The sequence below is a fragment of the Poecilia reticulata genome, chromosome 15 (assembly GCF_904066995.2).
Source record: "Poecilia reticulata chromosome 15, P_reticulata-male-v2, whole genome shotgun sequence".
In the NCBI taxonomy this organism is placed as follows: Eukaryota; Metazoa; Chordata; class Actinopteri; order Cyprinodontiformes; family Poeciliidae; genus Poecilia; species Poecilia reticulata.
Genome location: NC_088844.1, coordinates 4,298,781 through 4,317,108, shown reverse-complemented (window position 1 = coordinate 4,317,108; position 18,328 = coordinate 4,298,781). Strand labels below are relative to the sequence as shown.

Below are 18,328 nucleotides of genomic sequence, written 5' to 3'. Positions count from 1 at the left end.
ATATATTGGATACATGTTTATATATATATATATATATATATATATATATATATATATATATATATATATATATATATATATATATATATATATATATATATATATATATATATATATATATATATATATATGTGTGTGTGTGTGTGTTTTTCAGCCGACGAGTTCTAGCTTCTGAGATTCAGCAGCTGAGATTGAGTCCAAAATCCGGTGAGATTCATCCTGCAGTGAATCCGTCTCTCTTTATAGATTCTCCTTCTTCTTCCTCACATCGTGTCTTTAAGAAACCTTCAAAACAAAAACGGAAGATTTGGGATGTATCTTACTTTTGACAGAGTGAAAGAATTACATATAAATAATAGTCTTTACCACCTGTGTAAACTTTGCTGGTGCATGTTATAACACGTAATGTAAGTTTTATAATATGTGTTACATTGTTTCATTTCTAATGTAGGCTCTTGTGTCAGATAATCTAAGTCAATGTTAGAGAATAATTAATTATTTTATATTTACAGAATCTCAGTTATCCTTCATAGCAACTGAACCTGTATTACACCGAGCACTGTGGCTAATATTAGCTGGTATCTCGCCGGTGGACATAAATACAGTAAAGTAATATTCTAATCACAATATGTACACAATAATATGTCCATCTTACTTGTGAAATGTTGTCTATGGAGCCTCACATCAATAGTCCATCGATCAGAACAACAATATTCTCAGTGCTGAGGCATCTTCTGCTGTTTTGATTGAGCAAAGTAGGAGGGACGACCGCTCCAAGATGGCCGCCATATTTCCTGCGCCGGAGCAGTCAATGCGGGGTCTACTCTTGTATTATGTCTATGGTAATATTTCACAGACGGAGCGCCGCTTCTGCTCCACCTGGTAGTGACTCTCACACCGAACCTCTGCTTAAAGCTGCAGCATCTAACCTAAAAAAATACATTTTAAATACGTATTAAAACTTTCGCTGTCCTAACATGAGACAGATAATCTCTAAAAAATAATCGATCTCCTCCCTGCTCTGCATAATTACTCCACTCAGTCAGAAACAGCCACTCAGAACTAGCAGTAATCAGCTAGCCGCCATGCTAACAGGAAGTTTTCATTCAGTTACTCTGGATTGTTTATTGTAATGGATCCTGTATTTGCCTTTGAATGTTAAGTTTTATACTTAACATCTATAAAGTCTGTGATATGTTGTCATAAATCTGTAAGGGTAAGAGTAAAAACAAAATGCGCCATGTTGTGATTATAACCAAACCTGGTTTTTGTCCTGTATGACAGAAGTATTTCAACTGTCATTGTCTTAACAAGCAATCTACTGATGTTGTTTCTGGTGATAAAGAACATGTGGAACCTGGAACTGGTGACATTTTGAGTCTTTTAGAAGTACAGTACTGACATGACATAACATACCTTTTGCAGTTGTACATCTTTCTAAGAAACCTCTTCTGCTGGTTTCCTGACAAAAAAAAGAAAAAGAGAAGCTGTTATGCAAACTACGGCTCTTTGACATATGAAGACATAAGAAGACAAAAACCCAAGCTGAAAATTGCTCGGCTCAAATTTTAGGCTCTAATGGCAGATGCCTGAAAGGCCCTGCAATAGAGCTGATTTGCACAAGGTACTCATGGGGACTTTTATTCAGATGGCAGCCGTAGATGATAATACATGTTTTTATTACAGCATTCACTCGGCCTTTATTACACCAAATGCAAAATGACATAATTGGATTCAAATAAAGGGTGGATTGTCGGAAGTAATTAGGAGGGTATATTTGGTGGTAATGAATGAACATGCAGACAGCTGCAGTCTTTTTGCTCATAATCTCTTCATTGCAGTCTTTCTGTTCTGCAGACAGATTTAAATTAGCTCCAATAAATAAGTCAGTATATTCATTAAGATAATTCACACAGTCTTCTAGTCTGGCATCTCCTCTGTGTTACATCTGAAAGTGCAAAAAAGAAAGAATCATTTTTTTTCTTTACTTTTTTTTAAAGATAATTTTTTCTTCTTATTCACCCCCGATTAGAACGGATTGAACTGTTTCACCAAATATTAACCCAGGAAACATTGGGAATTGACTTTTAAAGGCTGAAATGTGAACATGTAGAATTCTAATGATATTTTGGGGGCATAACAAAGGTTTTAACGTGTTTAAAATTCTGTCCTCCACGCGATCCCAGGGTATTTCCAAAACACAAAATTAAGGTGGAAAAACGATGAAAATCAATGCTAAAAAACATCAGAAATATATTTGTTCTTATTGGTATTCTTCTACATTTGCAACCAATTCAAAATCAAGAACATTTATTTCTAATGTCAGCGGTCTAGTCAAAGTTCATCCACAGGTTTGAACCTTTAGGACAAGAATTTACCTGACTGGGCCGACTCTGGCCAGGCAGACTGAAGCTGCATCTCGGAACTGCAGTTTCCAAACTTCAGAGCTTCTGCCTCACAGAACAGCCCTCGCCATCGACTCCCCCACTCAGCTCCTCCAGACTAGCCAGCAGCAATTAGCAAACCCTTGGTGGAACTGCATATCTGCTGAGCTCATTATAGCAGCTACTTCTCAGTGTAACGCTGGTAAAATGTTGTTAAAGGGTTAATGGAGGAGAAATATGATGACTTCTGAAGAAGGAGTTTCAGAAAGAGGCAGGTCTAATTTCAAGGTGTTAAATGACAGTCAAAATTTTATTCTAAGTCATATTTGATATATATAGTGTTTTTAAAACAAGTTAGCATAATTACTTGATTGTGATATAAAATGGCTCTATATGCCTGGAAAATACATAATACTGACCCTAAAAAACAGCAATTTGCTTTATTGAATCATTTCAACATTTTGTGATGTTTTTTTATTATTTTATTTTTGTAAAATGACTTGACACAATTAGCCAAAAATAATTCACACTGAGGAATATCTTCTTATCTAGAATTCCTGCTTGAATCTTTAGGAACCATCAAGGTGTTGCATTCAGGTTCAATGTTTTGACTTTTCTACATCATTCATACATTTTAAATGTAATCGAGCTAGAACTGGATTTTCTTCAACTTTTTGTATTAGATCGAATAAACTATAAAGTTGTTCATTATATTCACCGTAAATGAACCTCAAAGAATATTTTATCATTGACATCTATTTATTTCTATTGATATCTACATCTTTCAATGTTTGAAATCAAATGTCTTTTTACTTTATGTTTAATCTGAGATTATATTCATGGATTATTTCACTTTGTTCTTTTTATTCCCCAGTGAATTGTTCTTGCTATACTTGTACAGCCACTTAGCTCAGACTTATGGTTTATTCAGTGCATTAACAAATGATGAGATGATGCTTCTTAAGATTTTGGTTGAATGTTTCTAGTACATTTCCAGATTTTTAGGTCTGATTCTTCTTTGCTTTAACATGTTCTGCTTTAGTCGCACTTAAAGCACACAGCACCTAATATGCTGTCAATGCTGTCATGGTCAATTAAATTAATTTCATGATATAAAGCAGACATGCTAAGAGACATAACTTTGCTAGAAATAAACAGAAAACGGGAAAAAGCAACAAAGAAAGAGATTGCCAGAAAATCCGACTCCATGGAAGGAGATGGAAAAAGTATTTAAGATGTTTAAAAATGTCTTATTTGAATTTCTCAAGCCTGTTTCCTTAATTTTTTTCTTTTAATTTAACAGAGGAAATTTTCTCCATTTTGACAAATAACTAAAACATTTCAGTCCACTGGAATAAACTGATGTGGATAAAATCTGTCCAAAGTCATTTTGTTGAGGAAGCAGCGCTGCTGAACGGTTACTGAAGCAACCGAAGGAGAAACTGTCCCCGCTGCACCTCTCAGACTGAGGAAAACCTTTTAATAACCACATGACTACAGACCTGGGACACTTTCAGAATAATCACCAGCTGCATGTGCATGTAATCGTCTAATGCAGTGTTTTTCAACCTTTTTTGAGCCAAGGTACATTGTTTTAATTGAAAAAATCATGAGGCACCACCAACCAAAAGTCTAAACAAAGATACTCTGTAGCCGCCTATATTACATATATAGTAATTCTTATCAAAGTTTCTTGAATAGGAATCAAAATAAACATAAAAATTAAGTTTTTCATATTTTACATTTCTTATTTCAAATTGCACTTAACATGTCCACTTCAAAAATACGTATGTTTCTACGCTCCTTCGTGGTGGGGGGGGCATGTTTTCGCATCCACCTGAATAATGTGTAGTTGCCCCTGCTCATGGCACTTCAACAATATTATTTTACCTTTATTCTGGAAATAGTGTCTGTTTATTCTTGTCATACAGTCTCTGTATTAATTATTGCTCTAAAGGTCTTGCCATACCAGTTTATTCCTCTGTATTTACTTTAGTTTCTTAGTTTATTCTTGCATTTTGTTCTTCATTCATTTCCATTTAGTTTCCTTTGATTAGTTTTATCCTCTCTTGGTTTATTGCTATGTCCACTTTAGTTTCTTTCCTGTTGCTACATTTATTTTATCGTTTATTGACCATCAGTAATCTTCACTCATCACCTGCTGCGCTTCCTAATCATCATGTGTTTCACATCATGTGTTGATTTTTCACTGTTCAGCGTCGGATTCTCTTTTTTTATGCCATAATTCAACACAATGTTATTCGCTCCCTTTTGCCCGCTTCTCATGTTTCAGAGCTTTGCGCAATGTGCGCGGCGTTATTTTTTTTGTATTTTTAAATTTTTTTTAAGCCCCTAAGGTGCAGGGCGGTCGGGAAAAATATCGATGGGGAAAAGGCAGACTGACATAAACCTTTTAAAACAACAGAAACAATTTCTGCATTCTGATTATTGAAATTTAAAAGTGCTGTGTTGTTCTATCACCCCCGTTTCATACCGGACCACTTACAGCTCCGTGTTAACGCTATAAAATGAACGCTCTCTATTGTGGTATCACCATGGAGGGATTTCTTGATTTAAATGGGTTCATTTTTCAGAAGGATACAAAGTCGTGATTTTAGTAATTACATGTTTATAAGAGCGATTTTCTGTTGTCCTTCCATGGTAGCGGGCAGCTTTCAAACGGAAATAAAAAACTTTTTAATATAAGTTGCTGCTTTGACATGATCACAGAACTGCCAAAACATATGTAGCTACATAAATACCAGACAAAGTGAATCACAGCAGCATCATCAGCCGGTGTAACGCTGAACAGATGCGGAGCCATGAAGCTACAAACACTGAATAGAAGAAGAGCTGCCATCGATACAGTTGCAGCTAAACATGGTTTAATGTTACACAATACAGTTTTACCAAGTTGCTCAAAGTCTAAACTGATATTGTTGTGGATTTAAGGTGTAAAGTTTACCTTCGACCAAACGCCCCCCAAAGGCATCCCAGCGCCCCCCTTTTGTACAAATGTCCGCCAGCGCCCCCTGCCGTCCTCTGAACGCCCCCTGGGGGGCGGTACCGCCCACGTTGAGAACCGCTATTCTAAATGAAAACTAGCCGTTCTTCTTTGATTTAAGATTTTGACTTCCAATGATTTGCTTCCTGCTAGAGAGCCCCCTGGTGGTTGAAGAAAAATCCACAGAAAAGCCACACCGGGCTACAAGCTGCATGGTTCAAAGTGTAGGAAAAAAGTAGCAGCTTATAGTCCGAAAAATACCGTAGGTGAAATTGGATAATTTCCACGGCACACCTGACTATCACTCACGGTACACTAGTGTGCCGCGGCACAGTGGTTGAAAAACACTGATCTAATGAGTGGATTGTGTTCTGGACTTAGAATATGGTATATAGAAATAATGCAAACAAAGAAAAACAAACATATAAAATTCTAATGGGGATTCACTGCCAGAAGCCCACGTCTAAAGACACCAGTGTTAGAAAATATTAACATATTGTCCTAGATTATTGATTTAGGTGCATTAGTTGCCTTCTCTGCTGGAAGTCAGGCTTTAAGCAAAGGGAGGAGGGAACATCTGCACTTATTGGCTCAGCCATTTCCTGGTTTCTGTTTTCAGGCTGCAGCTTGACTACTGTGTCGATCGGGTCATCAAAGAAAAGCCATTTACCCTGGTGATGATGAAGAGAAACTGATAGAAGACTGGACACACACAACCACACGCACGCACACACGCACCCCCCCCACACACACACAGGCTCATAGCTTATCATCAGAGTTTGGAGAGTTTAGACTCAGTCAGCCGCTACATGTCAACAATGATCATTTTAATATTTATTCAGACGGTGTGTGGAACAATCCGCCTGATGGTTGTTTGGAAGAGTCAAAGCAAAACTTCAATAAAAATCAACTACAGACTAGAGCTCACGGTAATTGCTGGTAAAACATTCAATTTTAGGACACATGAAAGCCAAAATGTTCTTTCATGTCTCTTAAAAATCTTAGATGTTCCGGTGACAAAGACATACTTCAGTGTGCGTCTTTTTGTGTTTCCCCAAATGGAATAAAGGCTCATGAATCTCAAATGATGTTTAGAGAATCTCTGCTCTGTGTAAAATTACCCTTTGAAGATTTGATCAAGTAGTTTGATCAAGTATTTTGGATTTGGAAATGATCAAATGCTGTTCAGAGCGATTAAAGCACATGAAAACATCAAACAGGAAGGTACAATACATACTTAGTTTACTGGCTTTGTGGCTAGAACCTTGTTGCAGTATACTTGCTGAATGATTTAAAACTTTTATATCATGTTTTTTTTTAAATATTTGTCTTCTATGGAGGTGTGCGGTCCACCTCTACTTCCTCTTTATTGTGTGTCAGCATCGGACAAAATGACGCTTTGTGTGGCCTGGTTGATTTGCTCCAGACCAGTGGAGTGAAGCATCTCTAATTCGCCTGTTTTTTTGTTTAGGTTTTTTTTTGGGTCATTTTAAAAATTTGCTCAAAATTCATGGAAGTTGGATGGAAACATGGCTGACTGCTGATAACAACTTTATAGAACTAAACAATCAAAAATGCTGCATGAAGTGAAAAAAATATTTGATAAGAAAAGACCTGATTAGAATGCTTTGACACTTTCTTAGGCGACTCCTGTAATTTCAGATTTTAATTGAATATTAAATCAAGGCAAGTATTTCAATTGGCATAATTGACATACAATAACATAAAAAGGTTAAATTTGTTAATAATTCCATGTAGAATTTTAATATCATCAACTTGGACACTTTTTAATTTGGTATTTAGCCATTTAACGAGGAGCATCCGAGGCATACGCTTTGCTCAGCAGGTGGAAGTTTTCTATGGCAGCTGGAGTCGCAGTCGGAAGTCCCGAGTCGCAAACATTCAGCTGAGGCGGAAGTTGAACGAGTTCTGTAGCCGAAACACAAGCCTGCTGTTGTATATGCTGACCCACGAGCCTCAAACAGTAAGGAAATATTCACTGTTAGTGAAGCCACCTGCAGACTGCAGACACACACATGCAAGGACACACGCATACACAAACAGATGGACACGAGAACCTATTGAAAATAACACACACACAAATTAAAGATCAATGTAAACACAATGGAAGAAAGTTGGAGTGAGCAAAGTAAGAGTCTGTGGGCTGACAACTTAGCAAAATATCTTCTCATCCTCAAGGTGAGGTGATCAATGACCTCACTGTTTGGTATTAAACTTAGGTGGAGGCAAATGCAATGTAGTGTAGTAGACATCTAGGTTTGTATGTGTGTGTCGGAGCAGCAACACAGATTAGCCCTGCAGGTAAATGTTCCCCTGGGTGCCATGTACAGAGGCTGCAGTCCTCAAAGCAGCTGTTCACAGTTCAATCTTGTCTTTTACCTTAAATGTTTGACCCAAATCAGACAGTTTAAACTGTAATTATCCCTGTTAGAAAGGTACAATTCAAATATTGTTATTTTGAAGGTTCTGGTGTTGTGAAAGATATCCTACCTTCTTCCAGTACCACAGAAAGCATTTTCATCCGTTGTCAGAGAGCATAACTACCCTGACGTTCTGCATCATGGAGGCCATTGAGAATCTTTAAAAAGATGATGGAAGGCAATGTTAAATATGTTATCTGATCTACAAAACATATATCTTTGCAAGACTTTCCATTAGTACCAATTCATCAAAAGCATTTTGAGCATATTTGAAAGAACGGCTCCTCAAATCTGGAGTTTGTGGGAGGGTTTTTATTCCTCCCACAAACCATTTAAAACCCCATTACTCTAAGTGAATAATTTACTTTTTCTCTTTCAGCCCAGACAATTATTTAAAATTGATAACAGTCAAACTTAGCAGAAATGAGCTGTAAACCATCGTACACCAATATGACCACATCATAATGTTGAAAAAATTAACTCAGTTTAACATGCTTTACATTCTCACACCTCAAAAACTATATACTGTATTTTCCGCACTATAAGGCGCACAAGAATAGACGCTACAGTTTGGGTCGCCACCCGTCCCGTATTGAACCGATACGGGATGTGATTTGTTCCGTACTCTACAAATGTGGATGTGTAATAATAAAGAAGTGGTCCTCCAGTACTTTATATAGTAGCTGCCCCAGTCATTGTTTCACTCACGGTGTTGGTGTTGCGATATTGTGCCCAACTGCTTTCTGGGTAATACAGACCAACCGACACGCTGCCGCCACAGTCTCTGTCTCTCACCCCCCGGCTTTAAATGTATAGGGGCTGGTCCCTTGGTAACCTTAGTCGAAGCAACCGGATTAATATCTAAAGCAGGGGTCCCCAAACTTTTTCTCTGCTGGGGGCCGGAGTCAGTTTGTAACAGAAAAAGTGTGACAATTGTAGGAGAGCCTAAATGTAAAAAATTATTGTTTTCCAGAAAGCACAATCAAATAACCCTCTCTGGGTTCTTCACAGAAAAAAAGTCAGGAAAGATCATAGTCCGTATTTTCCGAACTATGATCCGCACAAGACTATAAACCACAACCCCAAAGTAAAAAAAAAAACCCAGTAAACATACACATATAAGCCTCAGATATCTCTTCCGCTCCAGGTTTTCCACAGCGATGCAGCAGCAGCAGAGGGGCGGAGACCCAAAATCTGAGTCATAACTGATCAATTGAATATCACATTTATTACGTTGAAAAAGAAAAGTTGCCAAGTTTAGATTTAACTGAACTGATTACGGTAGTTTCTGAACAATAGGTGTAACAGTAAAAGTGCTGATCCTTCGTGTTGCTACTAGCATGTGCTAAATGAAAATGGGCGCTTTCTTCTTCTTCTTCTTTAGATTTCAACAGCAGCTTGCATCCATTATTGTTGCACTACTGCCATCTACTGGATCCTAATATCTATACCTCAAATTCTCATAATGATTCCAGTATTATTTAAAAAAAAAAAATCTTTTCCCCCTCAATGCTATTTAACTGATCAACATTCTCAAATTTCAATTCCCTATTAAAACCTAATTCCGTTTTAATGGGAGCTTTCTTCTTTGATTTCCAATTTTGACTTCCAATGATTCACTTCCTGCTAAAGAGCCCCCTGGTGGTTGAAGAAAAATCCACATATAAACGGCAAATACGGTATATGAAAAAAAATCTGAATGCTCTCTGGTATTGTTCAGGGGGCCGGACCAAATGTGGAGGCGGGCCGGATCCGGCCTGCGGGCCGTAGTTTGGGGACCACTGATCTAAAGCCACTTTGTTGACATAAAGAATGTCAACAAAACAGTCCAACTCGGGTCGGCGAGGAGAGCCTTCTGCGACTGGGCCGGGGCGTGGCCGGACGATGGTCACCTTTCTCCGTTCGCCCACAGCCTGTTGGTGGAGAACGTGGTGCTGAATGACCTGCAGACGACCTGATTATCAGGTCGTAGGTAGATAGGTCAGTCAAACTTTATTAACAAACCAGCGTTCTGACAACTATCCCAGCATGCACCGCGCGCTTCTTCTTCTACGGGCGAAAATGAAGTCGGCGGCTGCTTACTGTAGTTGCTAGACCTGTTGTGGCTCAATATTGGTCCATATATAAGGCTCACCGGGTTATAAGGCGCACTGTCGGCTTTTGAGGAAATTGAAGGTTTTTAGGTGCCTTATAGTGCGGAAAATACGGTAACTATATCCAAAGTTTAAAGTAAATGAAAAAGTACCACCTCTCTATTCGGACTGTTTTCTGGAGTTAAGAAGTTTTTACTCTGCTAAATGCAGAGGAGGACTACCTGGGTTTGTAACAAAAAAAGGGGGTCGTTCAGTGGACATGTGCCTACTTTCCATCATTTTGACTGAACTATGATCCCCCTGAAACTAAGATCCTCTGATTCAGTGTAACTGAATCTAGCAGGGAAATTACTGACAGGCTCTGAGTTTTAAAACTAAGCCTGCATGATCTCGGACCTAACTCCCTGGTTTTTCTCCAAAGTAAAAATATTTAATTTCTTCCATGTTTCATGTTTCGTCATTTTCCATGTTTCTTTCTTTCACTGTTTTCCAATCTGTTCCCCTTCGATTTCTCTCTAAACGCAGCAGAGAAACACTAACACATTCCCACTGACAGCTGAGGTCGATACATAACTTTAACCTCTTGTTCTTTGAAGTTCATCTGAAACAAAAGTACAAACACACACGTCTAAAAGTCTTGTTTCCTTATGTTTTGGTTGTGTGTGCCGAGGCAGCCTGAGTGATTATGCAGGGATTATGGACGGGGCTTCTTAGGGCAGCCGTGTTTGTTTTAACTTGAGCCTGAAGGCTACGAGGGGCTTGAGGGGGATAACAAGAGAAGGGTACATGTTTCACTTTATCCATTTAACCTACATCTTTTACTTCCTCTTTTTGTCATGTTTTACCATTTTGCCACTCGCTACTTTCCAGATATTGTACTTTTGTTCAATCTTCTTGTCCCAAACCATCTGTGTGCCCTGTTGCATTCACTTAATAGATGCCTGCAGTGACCAATCAGTGGCCTGGGATTTTCTCACAGTCTGCAGTAATTGAATTTAGGCTGTTGGCACGGTAACTGAGCTGGGAAAGTCGAGAGAGCTGAAACCGTATGAAGGGGACCGAAGGTGGCAGATGGTTAGAGTTTGATTTCAAGACAAAGAAACAAAGAAAAATATAAAAGCCACAGATATTAACCCAGACGTTTGAGAGACGCATCGATCCATTTGTTAAAACTGTTTGTTTCTTCTCTTTGTTCAATGCAATGCCTTTTTTTTCTCCCTACGCTGAAAACAGAAGAGTTTGTCCAAACTCAAGCTAGGATTGAGGGATGGATATAAAGCGTGCTTACTAGACAGTGCAAATCAGAGTGACAGAGGATTATTGAGGCAGAGGGGCAAAGAGGGGCAGTTAAATGGAGAGATCTTGAGATGGAAGGATGCACAGAGGGAACAGAGAGCAGCCTTGTGCATGAGCTGGCAGTAAGGAGCAGAGCTGCATAGCAATCACTTGTTTGCTAAGCTTTAATCAGCCAGACAACACTAAACATTAGCTCACCTCCCACACTATAGACTCATTTAATCAAGGTGCTAACTTGTTACATTAGACTCTTATGAATAAATACAAGATGTCTGCAGAAATAAAAGGGACAGCAGCTTCCGACGGACTCAACAAGACGGACGAGAGAAACGACTTTTGAACTTGTAAACTAAAACTCACCTCGTTTGAAAATGAATGAGGTACAACATGAACAAGACAGGAAATTTGTTTGTGAGGGTTAGAGACAGAAAAGAGGGACAGCAACAGCAAAGAGTAAAAACAATTCAATTAGTGTGACAAATGTTCTGATAATCAACAATCCAGTGGTTTCCAAAATTATTCAGGAAAATAGGGTAAAAATGATATAAACCCTGATTGAGAATAGCTTTTGATTGAGAATTGCCTTTCTATGCAATTACGCTCGATTCTCATCTCCCTTCACTGCTTCGTCTCAGATTTCTACCGCTGAGTTCAATTCCTCCAGTAATATTTCAACTGGGCCAATCAGCAAACAGGTGGAGTCATGAACAATGGCGTCAATTTTCTGGACTGTTATAGAATTTTTGTCTGTCGTTCTTAACAATGTCAGCGGAGGAAGTGAACGAAGTCATTCAGTCCATGTTGGCCACACCTCCAAATATTGCGCAATTAAAGTTAGCACAAGAGGAATGTTTAAGATATTTTATTGCTGTCAAATATGTTGTTTGGATCGACACGGATGGTTGCCTACATCCTACGCAAATTTCGGCGTATTACATACATTACGTCCAAGTGTTAAGTAAATGGGTAAAATCAGAACCAATCGTTAAAAACTTCCAGAGAGTGCAGGAAGCAATCGCTTTTCAGTAACTGGGGCTTCTAACTCTGTACAAAGCAAAGCGCGGCTGGTTCCTACTAGTCTAGACTGAGTCTGTAATTGCTCTCTATCACAAAAGTGACGCATACCCCAACAACGTGACAGAACTTGATGTTTCACAAAATACATTTTTTCTCATGTTTTCACTTTTTGTCAACATACTGACATATATGGACATTTAGGACACTGTCAGCAGTAAGTAAAAATAGTTTAAAAAAAATAAAATTATTAAATGATCATTTCAATACGATAATCTAAACATTCATAATCCCAGCTACAGGTCCACCAGAAAACCCTTTCAGCCATTAAAGCTTTAATAGCAGCATTCAGACACTATGTTTAAGTCTCTGTGTGAGTGAGTGGGTGACTGAGGCAGCGATACTGAAAAGGACTTTGAAACCTCAAAGACAACAAAAGAAATATATAATTGGTCTGCTGTAAACAAAAAAACTCACAGTGACAGTGAATCTGACAAACTCCTAGAAAAAACAACTTGAAGGAAAAATTCACAAAATAATGAGCATCTAAAAATTAGAGAATTCATCCTTCGTGTTTAATGAGGCAGTATGTGTTTGCCTACTGTCATAACTTGTTCTAACTAAACTTCTTAAAGACAAAAAATTAGTCTTACTGGATTTCAAGTCAACATCAACTTTCTGCTCTGCAGAGGGTTGGGCTCTGCACAAGTAAAGCCAAAGTTCAATTTTATCATGCATTTAAAACAAAAGTTGACCAAAATGTTGCACACATAACGCATCAGAAGTGTACGCAAAAAAAATTAATGAATAAAACCTAGAGTCATTAAGTGATGGATTTATCAAAAATCAAATCTTTTTCAGATCAGTGAATGCACCATCCCAGGCTTTATCAGACTACACTTTAAATAATCTTCAGTTTATGAAAAGACTCAAAGTTTACTGTTTGAGCATCAATGAGATGCCACAGAGGCACAGTGAGAAGCTACTTAAAAGAAAACTACATTTTTCATGTCCAGACTTGTCTTTGGTGAATTCCATCTGTGAGAGTGAGATTTTCAACAGATAACAGGAAGGCCACAAAGAGTATAGTAACATTTCTGTTTCAACTATTTGACCTGTCACAATGTCATAGTGGGACAAAGATAAGGTAAGGACTTGTATTTTCTGATAGAGGGATCGACGGCATATTTTGGTGGCACCCCTGTCGTCCCCCCTCTGATACTGGCAATACAGGCAGTATTGCCAGTATCATCTTTGGCAATACTGCCTGTATTGCCAGTATCATCTTAACATCCTTAAGATGTTAAGGAAATGTCTGTTAGTATTGTAACAGTATATCTATTACAGTGACAGAGGTAATGCCTTGTGATGTTTGCTTTTCTGTGTGACTAGAACTGCTTAACTTCTGCTCTTCACCAGATAAGTGGGAGTCACCTGAACACAGCAGAATAACGCTTCTCATCAGCTACGTGTAAAGCAAAGTGCTTGTTTCATGTAGCAGGACAACTCTGTAATTTTCTATAAACCGCAAAGAGAACACGCTATGAGCTGAATTGTTTACCATAACATGTCAACACAGGCAGGAAACAAGCTAACGTTAGCCTGTCTGTTAGCTTCCAAGTAAACAGCACAGGTAGAAATGCTTATGTGACCAGCAGGTGGAGATCTTTTTAAAAATGACAAGATGCACCCGAACACAGATTTATCAGTGCGCAATATTTTATTAAAACAATTCTTTAAAACATTTCTCTTTAAAAACGAGGCTTCAGGCCCACTGCTCGGTCCCTGGAACAAAAGGAAAAAGGACAGACAAGATCAATTATTCCAAACATGCAAAAGAAATTAGTAAAACAAAAAGAACCATGCAATGAAAAAGAAATTAATAAGTCAAACAAACAAAAAAACGAACAAATTAGTAACTTCAATCACAAAACAAAACTAAAAGAAAACAATGGAACAAATTGTTGTCATCTGCTTCCAAATGCTCTTCTATGGGGCCAGAGGAGTAACGCCCCGCCCACACAGCCGGCCCAACCAGCAGCAGGTTTAGTTGAGAGCGTCCAAAACAACGGCAAGACAGCAGAGCGTCCAAAGCGCTGCAGCTCCAAACACAATCTGGTGCCTGAAACAGAAAACCCATTAACGGTGGATCCAGATAAAATAAATCAAAAGCTAAATAGCAGGTAGCTTACCCAGGGGTGGAAACACAGCCCAACCCGGGAGGAAGCGGGTCAGCAGGTGAGGACCAGACAGAAGCCGCACGCCACAGCAACCCTCAACTGCAGCCGGCAACGCCATCAGAGCAACACTGCAGAAACGCACGACAGGTGTAGCACCCAAAAACCAACCATGACCTCAGCCACGGATAGCAAAACTGCCACTTACGATCTCAGACGAGTCGACCAAACCCACAAGCCGACATGTAGCCGCCGACCGTAGCAACAGTGGGAGAAACAAAGACACACGCACCCTGCAGCGGCCCGCCCACCAATCAACGGTGCCGGGTGCACAGAGTGGGGGAGGGTGGAACACCATCCCACCACACTTACCAAAGGTTTTTTTGTAGAGTAAAACAGTTCTTTAAACGAAAGGGTAAGGCTACACATGTTTTAGTTGAAATGTCCAGGTTTGTGGAAGTTAGTTTTTTTTTTCTTTTTAGAGATTCTTTTGCACTAGTTGCTTCTATTCAACAGGAAATTGACAGGAAATGGAGTAGAGAGAGAGGGGAGGAAGACATGTAACAAATGACTCGAAACCGGGAATCGAACCCAGGATAATCGCGTTAAGGACCATAGCCTCTGCACATGGGTCTCTACCAACATTTGTTGAAGCAGATTTGCAGTCTCCAGAAATTACAGGGGGACAAAATGTTGACTCGCCTAGCAAATAAAAAAAACGAAAAAAAAGCCTCCTTATTCGTAAGTTGATTACTTAGTTAAATAATCGACTTACGAATAAGTAAGTCAATTACTCACAAAAACTATGTATAATTTAAGTTGAAATCTGAATAGTTTTGTTTCTTAAACAGTGTAACCTTCATGTGAAGCACATTACTATTTTATTACAAAAATAACTGAATGGTTCTGGTCTTTGTCAATACAACTAGGGCTGTATAATTTTATTGATTCTATGAATCAATAAAATGTATCAATATTTTTTTTCTCAGAAAGTATAGATTTTTTATCTGTGAGTATCGATACATTAAATCCTTTTCCAATCCGTCGTGTTCCAAGTGTCACTCTGCTGTTTTAGGGCTGGGTGATATGGTCAAAATGTAAATGTCAATATTTTTCTTATTAATCTCCATACTGGATATATTTTTGTGTAAAATGTAATGCAAACATAAATGTAGACAAGCTCAATCTATGACCCTGTCAACTATTCTCAGCTGACCACTATCTATGTAATTTGCATATTGAGTCTACAGAGGCTGACAGTCTCCCCACTCAGCTCCCAGATCACTGTTGAAATTTTGAGGGTACTTGCTGCACTTTATTTACTTTACCAAGGCTTGGAAGCTACAGTTTGCATGGTTCAATTAAAGGAAACTAATTTTGTTACCGCATCTTTGATTAATTTTGTTCAGGTGCAGACTCTAAGTCTCTGTCCAATCAGAGCCAGTTATTGTGTAGTTGGTACTTTTAATCGGTTTTCAGTTCAATTAATTCAATCCAAGTCACAAAATGTCACCAAAGTCACTCTGTCCCTCTAAAATCTGTCAGAAAATCTAAGAAACGTATCAAACTGTATTGTTTGGTGAATATCGTGATATATATCATATCGTGAGCAGAATACCATGTATCGTATTGTCTCATGTAGTGTATTGCTATAGTCCTAAATACAACTGTGCAGTTTTACAGAGACATCTTATTTTTAAATGCTTTTTTGAAAGAGAATGTATTTTGACACAGCTCAGGCATGGATGGATAATTTCACAGAAACTTGCTTTGAAAAATCCAAAATATATTAAAAAAACTGCGTGCCTGTTGTTCTGTTCTGTTTTTTTTTTAATGGTTATATATGTAGTCCATGGTTTTAGCTGTTTACACGTATTGTATATGTATTTATTGTTTGGGCAGCTGCTACTATATAGTACACATAGTTTAGTCTTAATTTACTGTATCATACTTTTTGAGGTCAAACCTTTGAGTAGCTTAGGTAGCCTGGTTATTGCCTTCCTATGCAATTCTGCTAGATTCTCATTGATTGATTGCTTTTGATTGATTGATTGCTATTGACTTTCTGCACAGCTTTGGGATTGTAGTTGTAGCTGGTCAATAGCAACGGAAGAAGTGAGCAAAGGCATTCAGTCCGTATTGACTACGTTTCCAAATGTTGAGCAATTAACATCGGAACAAGAGGAATGTTTAAGACGTTTTATTCCTGTGGTCTTGCTGTGCAGCGCACACAAATTCAGGTAAACTTCATCAAGCTGACGCATCGCGTACGTTACAAACGTTAACGACTGGGTAAAATTAGGTCAAAAAGTTTAAAATGTAAACTTAGTCCACACCTCCAGCAAGCAACTGTTTCTAAATAGTCGATGTGTTCTCTGTGAGAAGTGAAGTGCTGGTTTTTACCTAACAAGCAAGCAATTTTAGACATAAAGTGCCATTAATTTAATTTTTAAACAGAAATCTGCTCATTGTTCTGACTTTAAATTGAAAGAATATTTAAAGCACAAAGTTTGACAACTTGGAATACACATAAAAACCGATTCTTATGTTACAAATGCTAACATATTAAATTCTAAATTAAGTTGGTAAAAGCAGTTGAAAAGGGTTAAAATGCTCTTTTTTCAATGAAAATTGCATTCTAACAAGATGAGCAGTGTTAGTTATCAGATGTGTCATTTGTCATAATGTTATGACAAAGTGATGAATGTTGATGTTTAACACACATCCAAGTGTTTTAAAGTACAAACTTACGAGTTGTGCTTGATGGCTAATTAAAACACATAGAATGACACGGTGTGAAAGAAGACCCGGTTACAACGTAAAGCTCAAGTCTGAGAGGCAGGCGGAGTGTTCAGAAATGAATCAGGCGAAGGTAACACATCACAGAAATTGGTTTTGCAACACCATAAAACATTGCTTAAACCATCTGATAATATATTGACTTCTAGATTTTTGCAGATTAGCAGCATTTCTCTTTTTTAATTTACCTTTTTTTCCTTTGTCATCCTTTTTCTTTCTACCTCTAACCAACACCAATCGTTAACTACATCAGTTCTTTGTAATCACAAAATATTGTCTTGTTGCCGTTGCTTCACACCACTGTTAAGGAATTGGTTGGAGGCCTTTTTAACCCTTGTGTGTGCGAGGACTGAGGCAAACATAGAGGACTATGGAAAATGATACAAGTTTACGTGTGTGGGGTCAGTTGGACCCCATTTCGACATACAAGGGTTAAAAGGATTCCTAAGCAAGACAATATATTTAAATACATTGTTCTCTGAGAAGATGTGCTTGAGAAATGAATTTCTGGAGTCTGTCAACAAGGGAATCAAAATGCTTTGTTATTTCATAGTCATGCAAGCCGTTTAGATTTTTTTTTTCCGTATTTTTGCTCTTTGACAAGTGTGGCCATACTTGGAGAGCATTCGATAGCATATTAGCATGTTTTTCAAGTAGAAATCAGCAGGTATTCAGAAACAAAGTAGATATAAATGTTTCTCCAACGATATAAATCATGACTGACGTCTTCCGATTCTTGTTAGAGCGCTTGTTCCTGCCTGTACTTTTCATTGACGTCAACAGAAAGCAGGTTGAATGGATGATGAACACATGAGGGACACATTTCTTATGGTTTGCGAAATAGTTATTCGCAGGGAGAAAAGCTGAGGAATTTAACGTTCTTATCCTTGATGGAAAAAAGCAATAAGCTGAATCTGAATTAACTTGATTCCATAATACACCAGAACAGCCAAAAAAAAAGAAAAACAGAGAGAAAAAGAGTTGAGCACCGAGAAAGACAGGTCTGATCTGGATGTAATTTTGTAGACATGCAAACCATTAAATAGTTCCAGTTAAAGTCAGACATCATTCGTACCTCTGGCAGATTTAAAGCATTTCTGATTTTACCAACATGTTTCTG

The 18,328-nt window shown here is 38.2% G+C and overlaps 1 protein-coding gene across 1 annotated transcript in view; it reads right to left on the bottom strand.

Moving 5' to 3' along the window:
* Positions 1 to 956: 956 nt before the first annotated feature.
* Positions 957 to 18,328, bottom strand: part of LOC103461274 (uncharacterized) — a 68,416-nt gene continuing 51,044 nt past the window's right edge. Inside the window, exons 2-3 of the mRNA XM_081616434.1 lie at positions 7,900 to 7,987; positions 957 to 1,462 (exon numbers count right to left, since the gene is read on the bottom strand). The gene's annotated coding sequence lies outside the window, so the exon portion shown is untranslated. The remainder of the gene's footprint in view (positions 1,463 to 7,899; positions 7,988 to 18,328) is intronic.